General features: G+C 48.2%; 2 non-coding genes across 2 annotated transcripts; both read right to left on the bottom strand.

The window, feature by feature from the left end:
* Positions 1–1,893: 1,893 nt before the first annotated feature.
* TRNAS-CGA (transfer RNA serine (anticodon CGA)) lies at positions 1,894–1,967 on the bottom strand. The gene has a single exon. It is a non-coding gene; the product is annotated as a tRNA-Ser (tRNA).
* Positions 1,968–13,726: 11,759 nt separating this feature from the next.
* On the bottom strand, positions 13,727–13,803 carry TRNAL-CAA (transfer RNA leucine (anticodon CAA)). The gene has a single exon. It is a non-coding gene; the product is annotated as a tRNA-Leu (tRNA).
* Between the last annotated feature and the right edge of the window lie 244 nt (positions 13,804–14,047).

Genomic DNA, 14,047 nt, shown 5'->3' on the forward strand with positions numbered 1-14,047 from the left:
AATCTGCTGCTCTCGTGGGTATTTATGTTTACTGGGAGTAAGCGAGCCTTGAGAGTGTTCAAGAGCGCCACCCTCGACCATAGCGGCAAGGTAGCACGTCCTGTAATACCGCGAACGTGAGGTAGAACGTCATCTAACGGCGAGGGCGGAACCTGTGCGAGAGCCCTCTTATGCTACCTATGGCATCAAGGCTGCCAGAACCGGGACCCTCGTTAAGCTATTAGCAGACAAGTTAAATGAAATGAGGGGCCCGTTTGACAAATTTATGAAGGGAGCCAACAGTCACCGAAACCAAGGTGCATAGAGGAACGCTAATTTTTTTTATGTGTTATGCTTATCAGTGGGATAATATTACTTAGATTAATAAATCGGTTAAAGAAAATTACTTATAAAGCAGCAGAAAAACAACCATGCCGCCGGTGGGATCCGAACCCACGACCTCCGAATATCGCGTCCGGTGCTCTTACCAACTGAGCTACGGCGACGGCTGTCCAATCTGCTGCTCTCGTGGCTATTTATGTTTACTGGGTGTAAGCGAGCTTTGAGAGTGTTCACCAGCGCCACCCTCGACCATAGCGGCGGACGTAGCACGTCCTGTAATACCGCGAACGTGACGTAGAACGTCATCTAACGGCGAGGGCGGAAACTGTGCGAGAGCCCTCTTATGCTACCTATGGCATCAAGACTGCCAGAACCGAGACCCTCGTTAAGCTATTAGCAGACAAGTTAAATGAAATGAGGGGCCCGTTTGACAAATGTATGAAGGGAGCCAACAGTCACCGAAACCAAGGTGCATAGGGGAACGTTAATTTTTTTTATGTGTAATGCTTATCAGTGGGATAATAATACTTAGATTAATAAAACGCTTAAAAAAATTACTTATAAAGCAGCAGAAAAAACAACCACGCCGCCGGCGGGATCCGAACCCACGACCTCCGAATATCGCGTCCGGTGCTGTTACCAACAGAGCTACGGCGACGGCTGTCCAATCTGCTGCTCTCGTGGGTATTTATGTTTACTGGGTGTAAGCGAGCCTTGAGAGTGTTCACCAGCGCCACCCTCGACCATAGCGGCGGACGTAGCACCTCCTGTAATACCGCGAGCGTGCCGTAGAACGTCATCTAACGGCGAGAGCGGAAACTGTGCGAGAGCCCTCTTATGCTACCTATGGCATCAAGACTGCCAGAACCGAGACCCTCGTTAAGCTATTAGCAGACAAGTTAAATGAATTGAGGGGCCCGTTTGACAAATTAATGAAGGGAGCCAACAGTCACCGAAACCAAGGTGCATAGGGGAACGTTAATTTTTTTTGTGTTATGCTTATCTGTGGGATAGTAATACTTAGATTAATAAATCGCTTAAACAAAATTACATATAAAGCAGCAGAAAAAACAACCATGCCGCCGGCGGGATCCGAACCCACGACCTCCGAATATCGCGTCCGGTGCTGTTACCAACAGAGCTACGGCGACGGCTGTCCAATCTGCTGCTCTCGTGGGTATTTATGTTTCCTGGGTGTAAGCGAGCCTTGAGAGTGTTCACCAGCGCCACCCTCGACTATAGCGGCGGACGTAGCACGTCCTGTAATACCGCGAACGTGACGTAGAACGTCATCTAACGGCGAGGGCGGAAACTGTGCGAGAGCGCTCTTATGCTACCTATGGCATCAAGGCTGCCTGAACCGAGACCCTCGTAAAGCTATTAGCAGACAAGTTAAATGAAATGAGGGGCCCGTTTGACAAATTTATGAAGGGAGCCAACAGTCACCGATACCAATTTGCATAGGGGAACGTTAATTTTTTCTTATGTGTTATGCTTATCAGTGGGATAATAATACTTAGATTAATAAATCGCTTAAAGAAAATTACTTATAAAGCAGCAGAAAAACAACCATGCCGCCGGTGGGATCCGAACCCACGACCTCCGAATATCGCGTCCGGTGCTCTTACCAACTGAGCTACGGCGGCGGCTGTCCAATCTGCTGCTCTCGTGGGTATTTATATTTACTGGGTGTAAGCGAGCTTTGAGAGTGTTCAACAGCGCCACCCTCGACCATAGCGGCAAGGTAGCACGTCCTGTAATACCGCGAACGTGAGGTAGAACGTCATCTAACGGCGAGGGCGGAACCTGTGCGAGAGCCCTCTTATACTACCTATGGCATCAAGACTGCCAGAACCGAGACCCTCGTTAAGCTATTAGCAGACAAGTTAAATGAAATGAGGGGCCCGTTTGACAAATGTATGAAGGGAGCCAACAGTCACCGAAACCAAGGTGCATAGGGGAACGTTAATTTTTTTATGTGTTATGCTTATCAGTGGGATAATAATACTTAGATTAATAAGTCACCTAAAGAAAATTACTTATAAAGCAGCAGAAAAAACAACAATGCCGCCGGTGGGATCCGAACCCAAGACCTCCGAATATCGCGTCCGGTGTTCTTACCAACTGAGCTACGGCGACGGCTGTCCAATCTGCTGCTCTCGTGGGTATTTATGTTTACTGGGTGTATGCGAGCCTTGAGAGTGTTCACCAGCGCCACCCTCGACCATAGCGGCGGACGTAGCACGTCCTGTAATACCGCGAGCGTGCCGTAGAACGTCATCGGCGAGGGCGGAAACTGTGCGAGAGCCCTCTTATGCTACCTATGGCATCAAGACTGCCAGAACCGAGACCCTCGTTAAGCTATTAGCAGACAAGTTAAATGAAATGAGGGGCCCGTTTGACAAATTTATGAAGGGAGCCAACAGTCACCGAAACCAAGGTGCATAGGCGAACGTTAATTTTTTTTTATGTGTTATGCTTATCAGTGGGATAATAATACTTAGATTAATAAATCGCCTAAAGAAAATTACTTATAAAGCAGCAGAAAAACAACCATGCCGCCGGTGGGATCCGAACCCACGACCTCCGAATATCGCGTCCGGTGCTCTTACCAACTGAGCTACGGCGAAGGCTCTCCAATCTGCTGCTCTCCTGGGTATTTATGTTCACTGGGTGTAAGCGAGCCTTGAGAGTGTTCACCAGCGCCACCCTCGACCATAGCGGCGGACGTAGAACGTCCTGGAATACCGCGAGCGTGCCGTAGAACATCATCGGCGAGGGCGGAAACTGTGCGAGAGCCCTCTTATGCTACCTATGGCATCAAGACTGCCTGAACCGAGACCCTCGGTAAGCTATTAGCAGACAAGTTAAATGAAATGAGGGGCCCGTTTGACAAATTTATGAAGGGAGCCAACAGTCACCGAAACCAAGGTGCATATCGGAACGTTAATTTTTTCTTATGTGTTATGCTTATCAGTGGGATAATAATACTTAGATTAATAAATCGCTTAAAGAAAATTACTTATAAAGCAGCAGAAAAACAACCATGCCGCCGGTGGGATCCGAACCCACGACCTCCGAATATCGCGTCCGGTGCTCTTACCAACTGAGCTACGGCGACGGCTGTCCAATCTGCTGCTCTCGTGGGTATTTATGTTTACTGGGAGTAAGCGAGCCTTGAGAGTGTTCAACAGCGCCACCCTCGACCATAGCGGCAAGGTAGCACGTCCTGTAATACCGCGAACGTGAGGTAGAACGTCATCTAACGGCGAGGGCGGAACCTGTGCGAGAGCCCTCTTATGCTACCTATGGCATCAAGACTGCCAGAACCGAGACCCTCGTTAAGCTATTAGCAGACAAGTTAAATGAAATGAGGGACCCGTTTGACAAATGTATGAAGGGAGCCAACAGTCACCGAAACCAAGGTGCATAGGGGAACGGTAATGTTTTTTATGTGTTATGCTTATCAGTGGATAATAATACTTAGATTAATAAATCGCTTAAAGAAAATTACTTATAAAGCAGCAGAAAAACCAACCATGCCGCCGGCGGGATCCGAACCCACGACCTCCGAATATCGCGTCCGGTGCTGTTACCAACAGAGCTACGGCGACGGCTGTCCAATCTGCTGCTCTCGTGGGTATTTATGTTTACTGGGTGTAAGCGAGCCTTGAGAGTGTTCACCAGCGCCACCCTCGACTATAGCGGCGGACGTAGCACGTCCTGTAATACCGCGAACGTGACGTAGAACGTCATCTAACGGCGAGGGCGGAAACTGTGCGAAGCGGTCTTATGCTACCTATGGCATCAAGGCTGCCAGAACCGGGACCCTCGTTAAGCTATTAGCAGACAAGTTAAATGAAATGAGGGGCCCGTTTGACAAATTTATGAAGGGAACCAACAGTCACCGAAACCAAGGTGCATAGAGGAACGCTAATTTTTTTTATGTGTTATGCTTATCAGTGGGATAATAATACTTAGATTAATAAATCGGTTAAAGAACATTACTTATAAAGCAGCAGAAAAACAACCATGCCGCCGGTGGGATCCGAACCCACGACCTCCGAATATCGCGTCCGGTGCTCTTACCAACTGAGCTACGGCGACGGCTGTCCAATCTGCTGCTCTCGTGGCTATTTATGTTTACTGGGTGTAAGCGAGCTTTGAGAGTGTTCACCAGCGCCACCCTCGACCATGGCGGCGGACGTAGCACGTCCTGTAATACCGCGAACGTGACGTAGAACGTCATCTAAAGGCGAGGGCGGAAACTGTGCGAGAGCCCTCTTATGCTACCTATGGCATCAAGACTGCCAGAACCGAGACCCTCGTTAAGCTATTAGCAGACAAGTTAAATGAAATTAGAGCCCGTTTGACAAATTTATGAAGGGAGCCAACAGTCACCAAAACCAAGGTGCATAGGGGAACGTTAATTTTTTTTATGTGTTATGCTTATCAGTGGGATAATAATATTTAGATTAATAAATCGGTTAAAGAAAATTACTTATAAAGCAGCAGAAAAACAGCCATGCCGCCGGTGGGATCCGAACCCACGACCTCCGAATATCGCGTCCGGTGCTCTTACCAACTGAGCTACGGCGACTGCTGTCCAAATGCTGCTCTCGTGGCTATTTATGCTTACTGGGTGTAAGGGAGCCTTGAGAGTGTTCAACAGCGCCACCCTCGACCATAGCGGCAACGTAGCACGTCCTGTAATACCGCGAGCCTGACGTAGAACGTCATCTAACGGCGAGGGCGGAAACTGTGCGAGAGCCCTCTTATGCTACCTATGGCATCAAGACTGCCAGAACCGAGACCCTCGTTAAGCTATTAGCAGACAAGTTAAATGAAATGAGGGGCCCGTTTGACAAATTTATGAAGGGAGCCAACAGTCACCGAAACCAAGGTGCATAGGCGAACGTTAATTTTTTTTTATGTGTTATGCTTATCAGTGGGATAATAATACTTAGATTAATAAATCGCCTAAAGAAAATTACTTATAAAGCAGCAGAAAAACAACCATGGCGCCGGTGGGATCCGAACCCACGACCTCCGAATATCGCGTCCGGTGCTCTTACCAACTGAGCTACGGCGAAGGCTCTCCAATCTGCTGCTCTCCTGGGTATTTATGTTCACTGGGTGTAAGCGAGCCTTGAGAGTGTTCACCAGCGCCACCCTCGACCATAGCGGCGGACGTAGAACGTCCTGGAATACCGCGAGCGTGCCGTAGAACATCATCGGCGAGGACGGAAACTGTGCGAGAGCCCTCTTATGCTACCTATGGCATCAAGACTGCCTGAACCGAGACCCTCGGTAAGCTATTAGCAGACAAGTTAAATGAAATGAGGGGCCCGTTTGACAAATTTATGAAGGGAGCCAACAGTCACCGAATCCAAGGTGCATATCGGAACGTTAATTTTTTCTTATGTGTTATGCTTATCAGTGGGATAATAATACTTAGATTAATAAATCGCTTAAAGAAAATTACTTATAAAGCAGCAGAAAAACAACCATGCCGCCGGTGGGATCCGAACCCACGACCTCCGAATATCGCGTCCGGTGCTCTTACCAACTGAGCTACGGCGACGGCTGTCCAATCTGCTGCTCTCGTGGGTATTTATGTTTACTGGGAGTAAGCGAGCCTTGAGAGTGTTCAACAGCGCCACTCTCGACCATAGCGGCAAGGTAGCACGTCCTGTAATACCGCGAACGTGAGGTAGAACGTCATCTAACGGCGAGGGCGGAACCTGTGCGAGAGCCCTCTTATGCTACCTATGGCATCAAGACTGCCAGAACCGAGACCCTCGTTAAGCTATTAGCAGACAAGTTAAATGAAATGAGGGACCCGTTTGACAAATGTATGAAGGGAGCCAACAGTCACCGAAACCAAGGTGCATAGGGGAACGGTAATGTTTTTTATGTGTTATGCTTATCAGTGGATAATAATACTTAGATTAATAAATCGCTTAAAGAAAATTACTTATAAAGCAGCAGAAAAACCAACCATGCCGCCGGCGGGATCCGAACCCACGACCTCCGAATATCGCGTCCGGTGCTGTTACCAACAGAGCTACGGCGACGGCTGTCCAATCTGCTGCTCTCGTGGGTATTTATGTTTACTGGGTGTAAGCGAGCCTTGAGAGTGTTCACCAGCGCCACCCTCGACTATAGCGGCGGACGTAGCACGTCCTGTAATACCGCGAGCGTGCCGTAGAACGTCATCTAACGGCGAGAGCGGAAACTGAGCGAGAGCCCTCTTATGCTACCTATGGCATCAAGACTGCCAGAACCGAGACCCTCGTTAAGCTATTAGCAGACAAGTTAAATGAATTGAGGGGCCCGTTTGACAAATTAATGAAGGGAGCCAACAGTCACCGAAACCAAGGTGCATAGGGGAACGTTAATTTTTTTTGTGTTATGCTTATCTGTGGGATAGTAATACTTAGATTAATAAATCGCTTAAACAAAATTACATATAAAGCAGCAGAAAAAACAACCATGCCGCCGGCGGGATCCGAACCCACGACCTCCGAATATCGCGTCCGGTGCTGTTACCAACAGAGCTACGGCGACGGCTGTCCAATCTGCTGCTCTCGTGGGTATTTATGTTTCCTGGGTGTAAGCGAGCCTTGAGAGTGTTCACCAGCGCCACCCTCGACTATAGCGGCGGACGTAGAACGTCCTGTAATACCGCGAACGTGACGTAGAACGTCATCTAACGGCGAGGGCGGAAACTGTGCGAGAGCGCTCTTATGCTACCTATGGCATCAAGGCTGCCTGAACCGAGACCCTCGTAAAGCTATTAGCAGACAAGTTAAATGAAATGAGGGGCCCGTTTGACAAATTTATGAAGGGAGCCAACAGTCACCGAAACCAAGGTGCATAGGGGAACGGTAATTTTTTCTTATGTGTTATGCTTATCAGTGGGATAATAATACTTAGATTAATAAATCGCTTAAAGAAAATTACTTATAAAGCAGCAGAAAAACAACCATGCCGCCGGTGGGATCCGAACCCACGACCTCCGAATATCGCGTCCGGTGCTCTTACCAACTGAGCTACGGCGACGGCTGTCCAATCTGCTGCTCTCGTGGGTATTTATATTTACTGGGTGTAAGCGAGCCTTGAGAGTGTTCAACAGCGCCACCCTCGACCATAGCGGCAAGGTAGCACGTCCTGTAATACCGCGAACGTGAGGTAGAACGTCATCTAACGGCGAGGGCGGAACCTGTGCGAGAGCCCTCTTATACTACCTATGGCATCAAGACTGCCAGAACCAAGACCCTCGTTAAGCTATTAGCAGACAAGTTAAATGAAATGAGGGGCCCGTTTGACAAATGTATGAAGGGAGCCAACAGTCACCGAAACCAAGGTGCATAGGGGAACGTTAATTTTTTTTTTATGTGTTATGCTTATCAGTGGGATAATAATACTTAGATTAATAAGTCACTTAAAGAAAATTACTTATAAAGCAGCAGAAAAAACAACAATGCCGCCGGTGGGATCCGAACCCAAGACCTCCGAATATCGCGTCCGGTGTTCTTACCAACTGAGCTACGGCGACGGCTGTCCAATCTGCTGCTCTCGTGGGTATTTATGTTTACTGGGTGTAAGCGAGCCTTGAGAGTGTTCACCAGCGCCACCCTCGACCATAGCGGCGGACGTAGCACGTCCTGTAATACCGCGAGCGTGACGTAGAACGTCATCTAACGGCGAGGGCGGAAACTGTGGCAGAGCCCTCTTAAGCTACCTATGGCATCAATACTGCCAGAACCGAGACCCTCGTTAAGCTATTAGCAGACAAGTTAAATGAAATGAGGGGCCCGTTTGACAAATGTATGAAGGGAGCCAACAGTCACCGAAACCAAGGTGCATAGGAGAACGTTAATTTTTTTTATGTGTTATGCTTATCAGTGGGATAATAATACTTAGATTAATAAATCGGTTAAAGAAAATTACTTATAAAGCAGCAGAAAAACAACCATGCCGCCGGTGGGATCCGAACCCACGACCTCCGAATATCGCGTCCGGTGCTCTTACCAACTGAGCTACGGCGACGGCTGTCCAATCTGCTGCTCTCGTGGCTATTTATGTTTACTGGGTGTAAGCGAGCTTTGAGAGTGTTCACCAGCGCCACCCTCGACCATAGCGGCGGACGTAGCACGTCCTGTAATACCGCGAACGTGACGTAGAACGTCATCTAACGGCGAGGGTGGAAACTGTGCGAGAGCCCTCTTATGCTACCTATGGCATCAAGACTGCCAGAACCGAGACCCTCGTTAAGCTATTAGCAGACAAGTTAAATGAAATTAGAGCCCGTTTGACAAATTTATGAAGGGAGCCAACAGTCACCAAAACCAAGGTGCATAGAGGAACGCTAATTTTTTTTATGTGTTATGCTTATCAGTGGGATAATAATATTTAGATTAATAAATCGGTTAAAGAAAATTACTTATAAAGCAGCAGAAAAACAGCCATGCCGCCGGTGGGATCCGAACCCACGACCTCCGAATATCGCGTCCGGTGCTCTTACCAACTGAGCTACGGCGACTGCTGTCCAAATGCTGCTCTCGTGGCTATTTATGCTTACTGGGTGTAAGGGAGCCTTGAGAGTGTTCAACAGCGCCACCCTCGACCATAGCGGCAACGTAGCACGTCCTGTAATACCGCGAGCGTGACGTAGAACGTCATCTAACGGCGAGGGCGGAAACTGTGCGAGAGCCCTCTTATGCTACCTATGGCATCAAGGCTGCCTGAACCGAGACCCTCGTAAAGCTATTAGCAGACAAGTTAAATGAAATGAGGGGCCCGTTTGACAAATTTATGAAGGGAGCCAACAGTCACCGAAACCAAGGTGCATAGGGGAACGTTAATTTTTTTGTGTTATGCTTATCAGTGGGATAATAATACTTAGATTAATAAGTCGCTTAAAGAAAATTACTTATAAAGCAGCAGGAAAAACAACAATGCCGCCGGTGGGATCCGAACCCACGACCTCCGAATATCGCGTCCGGTGTTCTTACCAACTGAGCTACGGCGACGGCTGTCCAATCTGCTGCTCTCGTGGCTATTTATGTTTACTGGGTGTAAGCGAGCCTTGAGAGTGTTCACCAGCGCCACCCTCGACCACAGCGGCGGACGTAGCACGTCCTGTAATACCGCGAGCGTGACGTAGAACTTCATCTAACGGCGAGGGCGGAAACTGTGGGAGAGCCCTCATAAGCTACCTATGGCATCAAGACTGCCAGAACCGAGACCCTCGTTAAGCTATTAGCAGACAAGTTAAATGAAATGAGGGGCCCGTTTGACAAATGTATGAAGGGAGCCAACAGTCACCGAAACCAAGGTGCATAGGGGAACGTTAATTTTTTTTATGTGTAATGCTTATCAGTGGGATAATAATACTTAGATTAATAAATCGCTTAAACAAAATTACATATAAAGCAGCAGAAAAAACAACCATGCCGCCGGCGGGATCCGAACCCACGACCTCCGAATATCGCGTCCGGTGCTGTTACCAACAGAGCTACGGCGACGGCTGTCCAATCTGCTGCTCTCGTGGGTATTTTTGTTTCCTGGGCGTAAGCGAGCCTTGAGAGTGTTCACCAGCGCCACCCTCGACTATAGCGGCGGACGTAGCACGTCCTGTAATACCGCGAACGTGACGTAGAACGTCATCTAACGGCGAGGGCGGAAACTGTGCGAGAGCGCTCTTATGCTACCTATGGCATCAAGGCTGCCTGAACCGAGACCCTCGTAAAGCTATTAGCAGACAAGTTAAATGAAATGAGGGGCCCGTTTGACAAATTTATGAAGGGAGCCAACAGTCACCGAAACCAAGGTGCATAGGGGAACGTTAATTTTTTCTTATGTGTTATGCTTATCAGTGGGATAATAATACTTAGATTAATAAATCGCTTAAAGAAAATTACTTATAAAGCAGCAGAAAAACAACCATGCCGCCGGTGGGATCCGAACCCACGACCTCCGAATATCGCGTCCGGTGCTCTTACCAACTGAGCTACGGCGACGGCTGTCCAATCTGCTGTTCTCGTGGGTATTTATATTTACTGGGTGTAAGCGAGCCTTGAGAGTGTTCAACAGCGCCACCCTCAACCATAGCGGCAAGGTAGCACGTCCTGTAATACCGCGAACGTGAGGTAGAACGTCATCTAACGGCGAGGGCGGAACCTGTGCGAGAGCCCTCTTATACTACCTATGGCATCAAGACTGCCAGAACCGAGACCCTCGTTAAGCTATTAGCAGACAAGTTAAATGAAATGAGGGGCCCGTTTGACAAATGTATGAAGGGAGCCAACAGTCACCGAAACCAAGGTGCATAGGGGAACGTTAATTTTTTTTATGTGTTATGCTTATCAGTGGGATAATAATACTTAGATTAATAAGTCACTTAAAGAAAATTACTTATAAAGCAGCAGAAAAAACAACAATGCCGCCGGTGGGATCCGAACCCAAGACCTCCGAATATCGCGTCCGGTGTTCTTACCAACTGAGCTACGGCGACGGCTGTCCAATCTGCTGCTCTCGTGGGTATTTATGTTTACTGGGTGTAAGCGAGCCTTGAGAGTGTTCACCAGCGCCACCCTCGACTATAGCGGCGGACGTAGCACGTCCTGTAATACCGCGAGCGTGCCGTAGAACGTCATCTAACGGCGAGGGCGGAAACTGTGGGAGAGCCCTCTTAAGCTACCTATGGCATCAATACTGCCAGAACCGAGACCCTCGTTAAGCTATTAGCAGACAAGTTAAATGAAATGAGGGGCCCGTTTGACAAATGTATGAAGGGAGCCAACAGTCACCGAAACCAAGGTGCATAGGAGAACGTTAATTTTTTTTATGTGTTATGCTTATCAGTGGGATAATAATACTTAGATTAATAAATCGGTTAAAGAAAATTACTTATAAAGCAGCAGAAAAACAACCATGCCGCCGGTGGGATCCGAACCCACGACCTCCGAATATCGCGTCCGGTGCTCTTACCAACTGAGCTACGGCGACGGCTGTCCAATCTGCTGCTCTCGTGGCTATTTATGTTTACTGGGTGTAAGCGAGCTTTGAGAGTGTTCACCAGCGCCACCCTCGACCATAGCGGCGGACGTAGCATGTCCTGTAATACCGCAAACGTGACGTAGAACGTCATCTAACGGCGAGGGTGGAAACTGTGCGAGAGCCCTCTTATGCTACCTATGGCATCAAGACTGCCAGAACCGAGACCCTCGTTAAGCTATTAGCAGACAAGTTAAATGAAATTAGAGCCCGTTTGACAAATTTATGAAGGGAGCCAACAGTCACCAAAACCAAGGTGCATAGAGGAATGCTAATTTTTTTTATGTGTTATGCTTATCAGTGGGATAATATTATTTAGATTAATAAATCGGTTAAAGAAAATTACTTATAAAGCAGCAGAAAAACAGCCATGCCGCCGGTGGGATACGAACCCACGACCTCCGAATATCGCGTCCGGTGCTCTTACCAACTGAGCTACGGCGACTGCTGTCCAAATGCTGCTCTCGTGGCTATTTATGCTTACTGGGTGTAAGGGAGCCTTGAGAGTGTTCAACAGCGCCACCCTCGACCATAGCGGCAACGTAGCACGTCCTGTAATACCGCGAGCGTGACGTAGAACGTCATCTAACGGCGAGGGCGGAAACTGTGCGAGAGCCCTCTTATGCTACCTATGGCATCAAGGCTGCCTGAACCGAGACCCTCGTAAAGCTATTAGCAGACAAGTTAAATGAAATAAGGGGCCCGTTTGACAAATTTATGAAGGGAGCCAACAGTCACCGAAACCAAGGTGCATAGGGGAACGTTAATTTTTTTGTGTTATGCTTATCAGTGGGATAATAATACTTAGATTAATAAGTCGCTTAAAGAAAATTACTTATAAAGCAGCAGGAAAAACAACAATGCCGCCGGTGGGATCCGAACCCACGACCTCCGAATATCGCGTCCGGTGTTCTTACCAACTGAGCTACGGCGACGGCTGTCCAATCTGCTGCTCTCGTGGGTATTTATGTTTACTGGGTGTAAGCGAGCCTTGAGAGTGTTCACCAGCGCCACCCTCGACCACAGCGGCGGACGTAGCACGTCCTGTAATACCGCGAGCGTGACGTAGAACATCATCTAACGGCGAGGGCGGAAACTGTGGGAGAGCCCTCATAAGCTACCTATGGCATCAAGACTGCCAGAACCGAGACCCTCGTTAAGCTATTAGCAGACAAGTTAAATGAAATTAGAGCCCGTTTGACAAATTTATGAAGGGAGCCAACAGTCACCAAAACCAAGGTGCATAGAGGAACGCTAATTTTTTTTATGTGTTATGCTTATCAGTGGGATAATAATATTTAGATTAATAAATCGGTTAAAGAAAATTACTTATAAAGCAGCAGAAAAACAGCCATGCCGCCGGTGGGATCCGAACCCACGACCTCCGAATATCGCGTCCGGTGCTCTTACCAACTGAGCTACGGCGACTGCTGTCCAAATGCTGCTCTCGTGGCTATTTATGCTTACTGGGTGTAAGGGAGCCTTGAGAGTGTTCAACAGCGCCACCCTCGACCATAGCGGCAACGTAGCACGTCCTGTAATACCGCGAGCGTGACGTAGAACGTCATCTAACGGCGAGGGCGGAAACTGTGCGAGAGCCCTCTTATACTACCTATGGCATCAAGACTGCCAGAACCGAGACCCTCGTTAAGCTATTAGCAGAAAAGGTAAATGAAATGAGGGGCCCGTTTGACAAATGTATGAAGGGAGCCAACAGTCACCGAAACCAAGGTGCATAGGGGAACGTTAATTTTTTTTATGTGTTATGCTTATCAGTGGGATAATATTACTTAGATTAATAAGTCACTTAAAGAAAATTACTTATAAAGCAGCAGAAAAAACAACAATGCCGCCGGTGGGATCCGAACCCAAGACCTCCGAATATCGCGTCCGGTGTTCTTACCAACTGAGCTACGGCGACGGCTGTCCAATCTGCTGCTCTCGTGGGTATTTATGTTTACTGGGTGTAAGCGAGCCTTGAGAGTGTTCACCAGCGCCACCCTCGACCATAGCGGCGGACGTAGCACGTCCTGTAATACCGCGAGCGTGACGTAGAACGTCATCTAACGGCGAGGGCGGAAACTGTGGGAGAGCCCTCTTAAGCTACCTATGGCATCAATACTGCCAGAACCGAGACCCTCGTTAAGCTATTAGCAGACAAGTTAAATGAAATGAGGGGCCCGTTTGACAAATGTATGAAGGGAGCCAACAGTCACCGAAACCAAGGTGCATAGGAGAACGTTAATTTTTTTTCTGTGTTTTGCTTATCAGTGGGATAATAATACTTAGATTAATAAATCGGTTAAAGAAAATTACTTATAAAGCAGCAGAAAAACAACCATGCCGCCGGTGGGATCCGAACCCACGACCTCCGAATATTGCGTCCGGTGCTCTTACCAACTGAGCTATGGCGACGGCTGTCCAATCTGCTGCTCTCGTGGCTATTTATGTTTACTGGGTGTAAGCGAGCTTTGAGAGTGTTCACCAGCGCCACCCTCGACCATAGCGGCGGACGTAGCACGTCCTGTAATACCGCGAACGTGACGTAGAACATCATCTAACGGCGAGGGTGGAAACTGTGCGAGAGCCCTCTTATGCTACCTATGGCATCAAGACTGCCAGAACCGAGACCCTCGTTAAGCTATTAGCAGACAAGTTAAAT

This window comes from Amblyomma americanum, chromosome 6 (genome assembly GCF_052857255.1).
Source record: "Amblyomma americanum isolate KBUSLIRL-KWMA chromosome 6, ASM5285725v1, whole genome shotgun sequence".
NCBI classification, from domain to species: domain Eukaryota; kingdom Metazoa; phylum Arthropoda; class Arachnida; order Ixodida; family Ixodidae; genus Amblyomma; species Amblyomma americanum.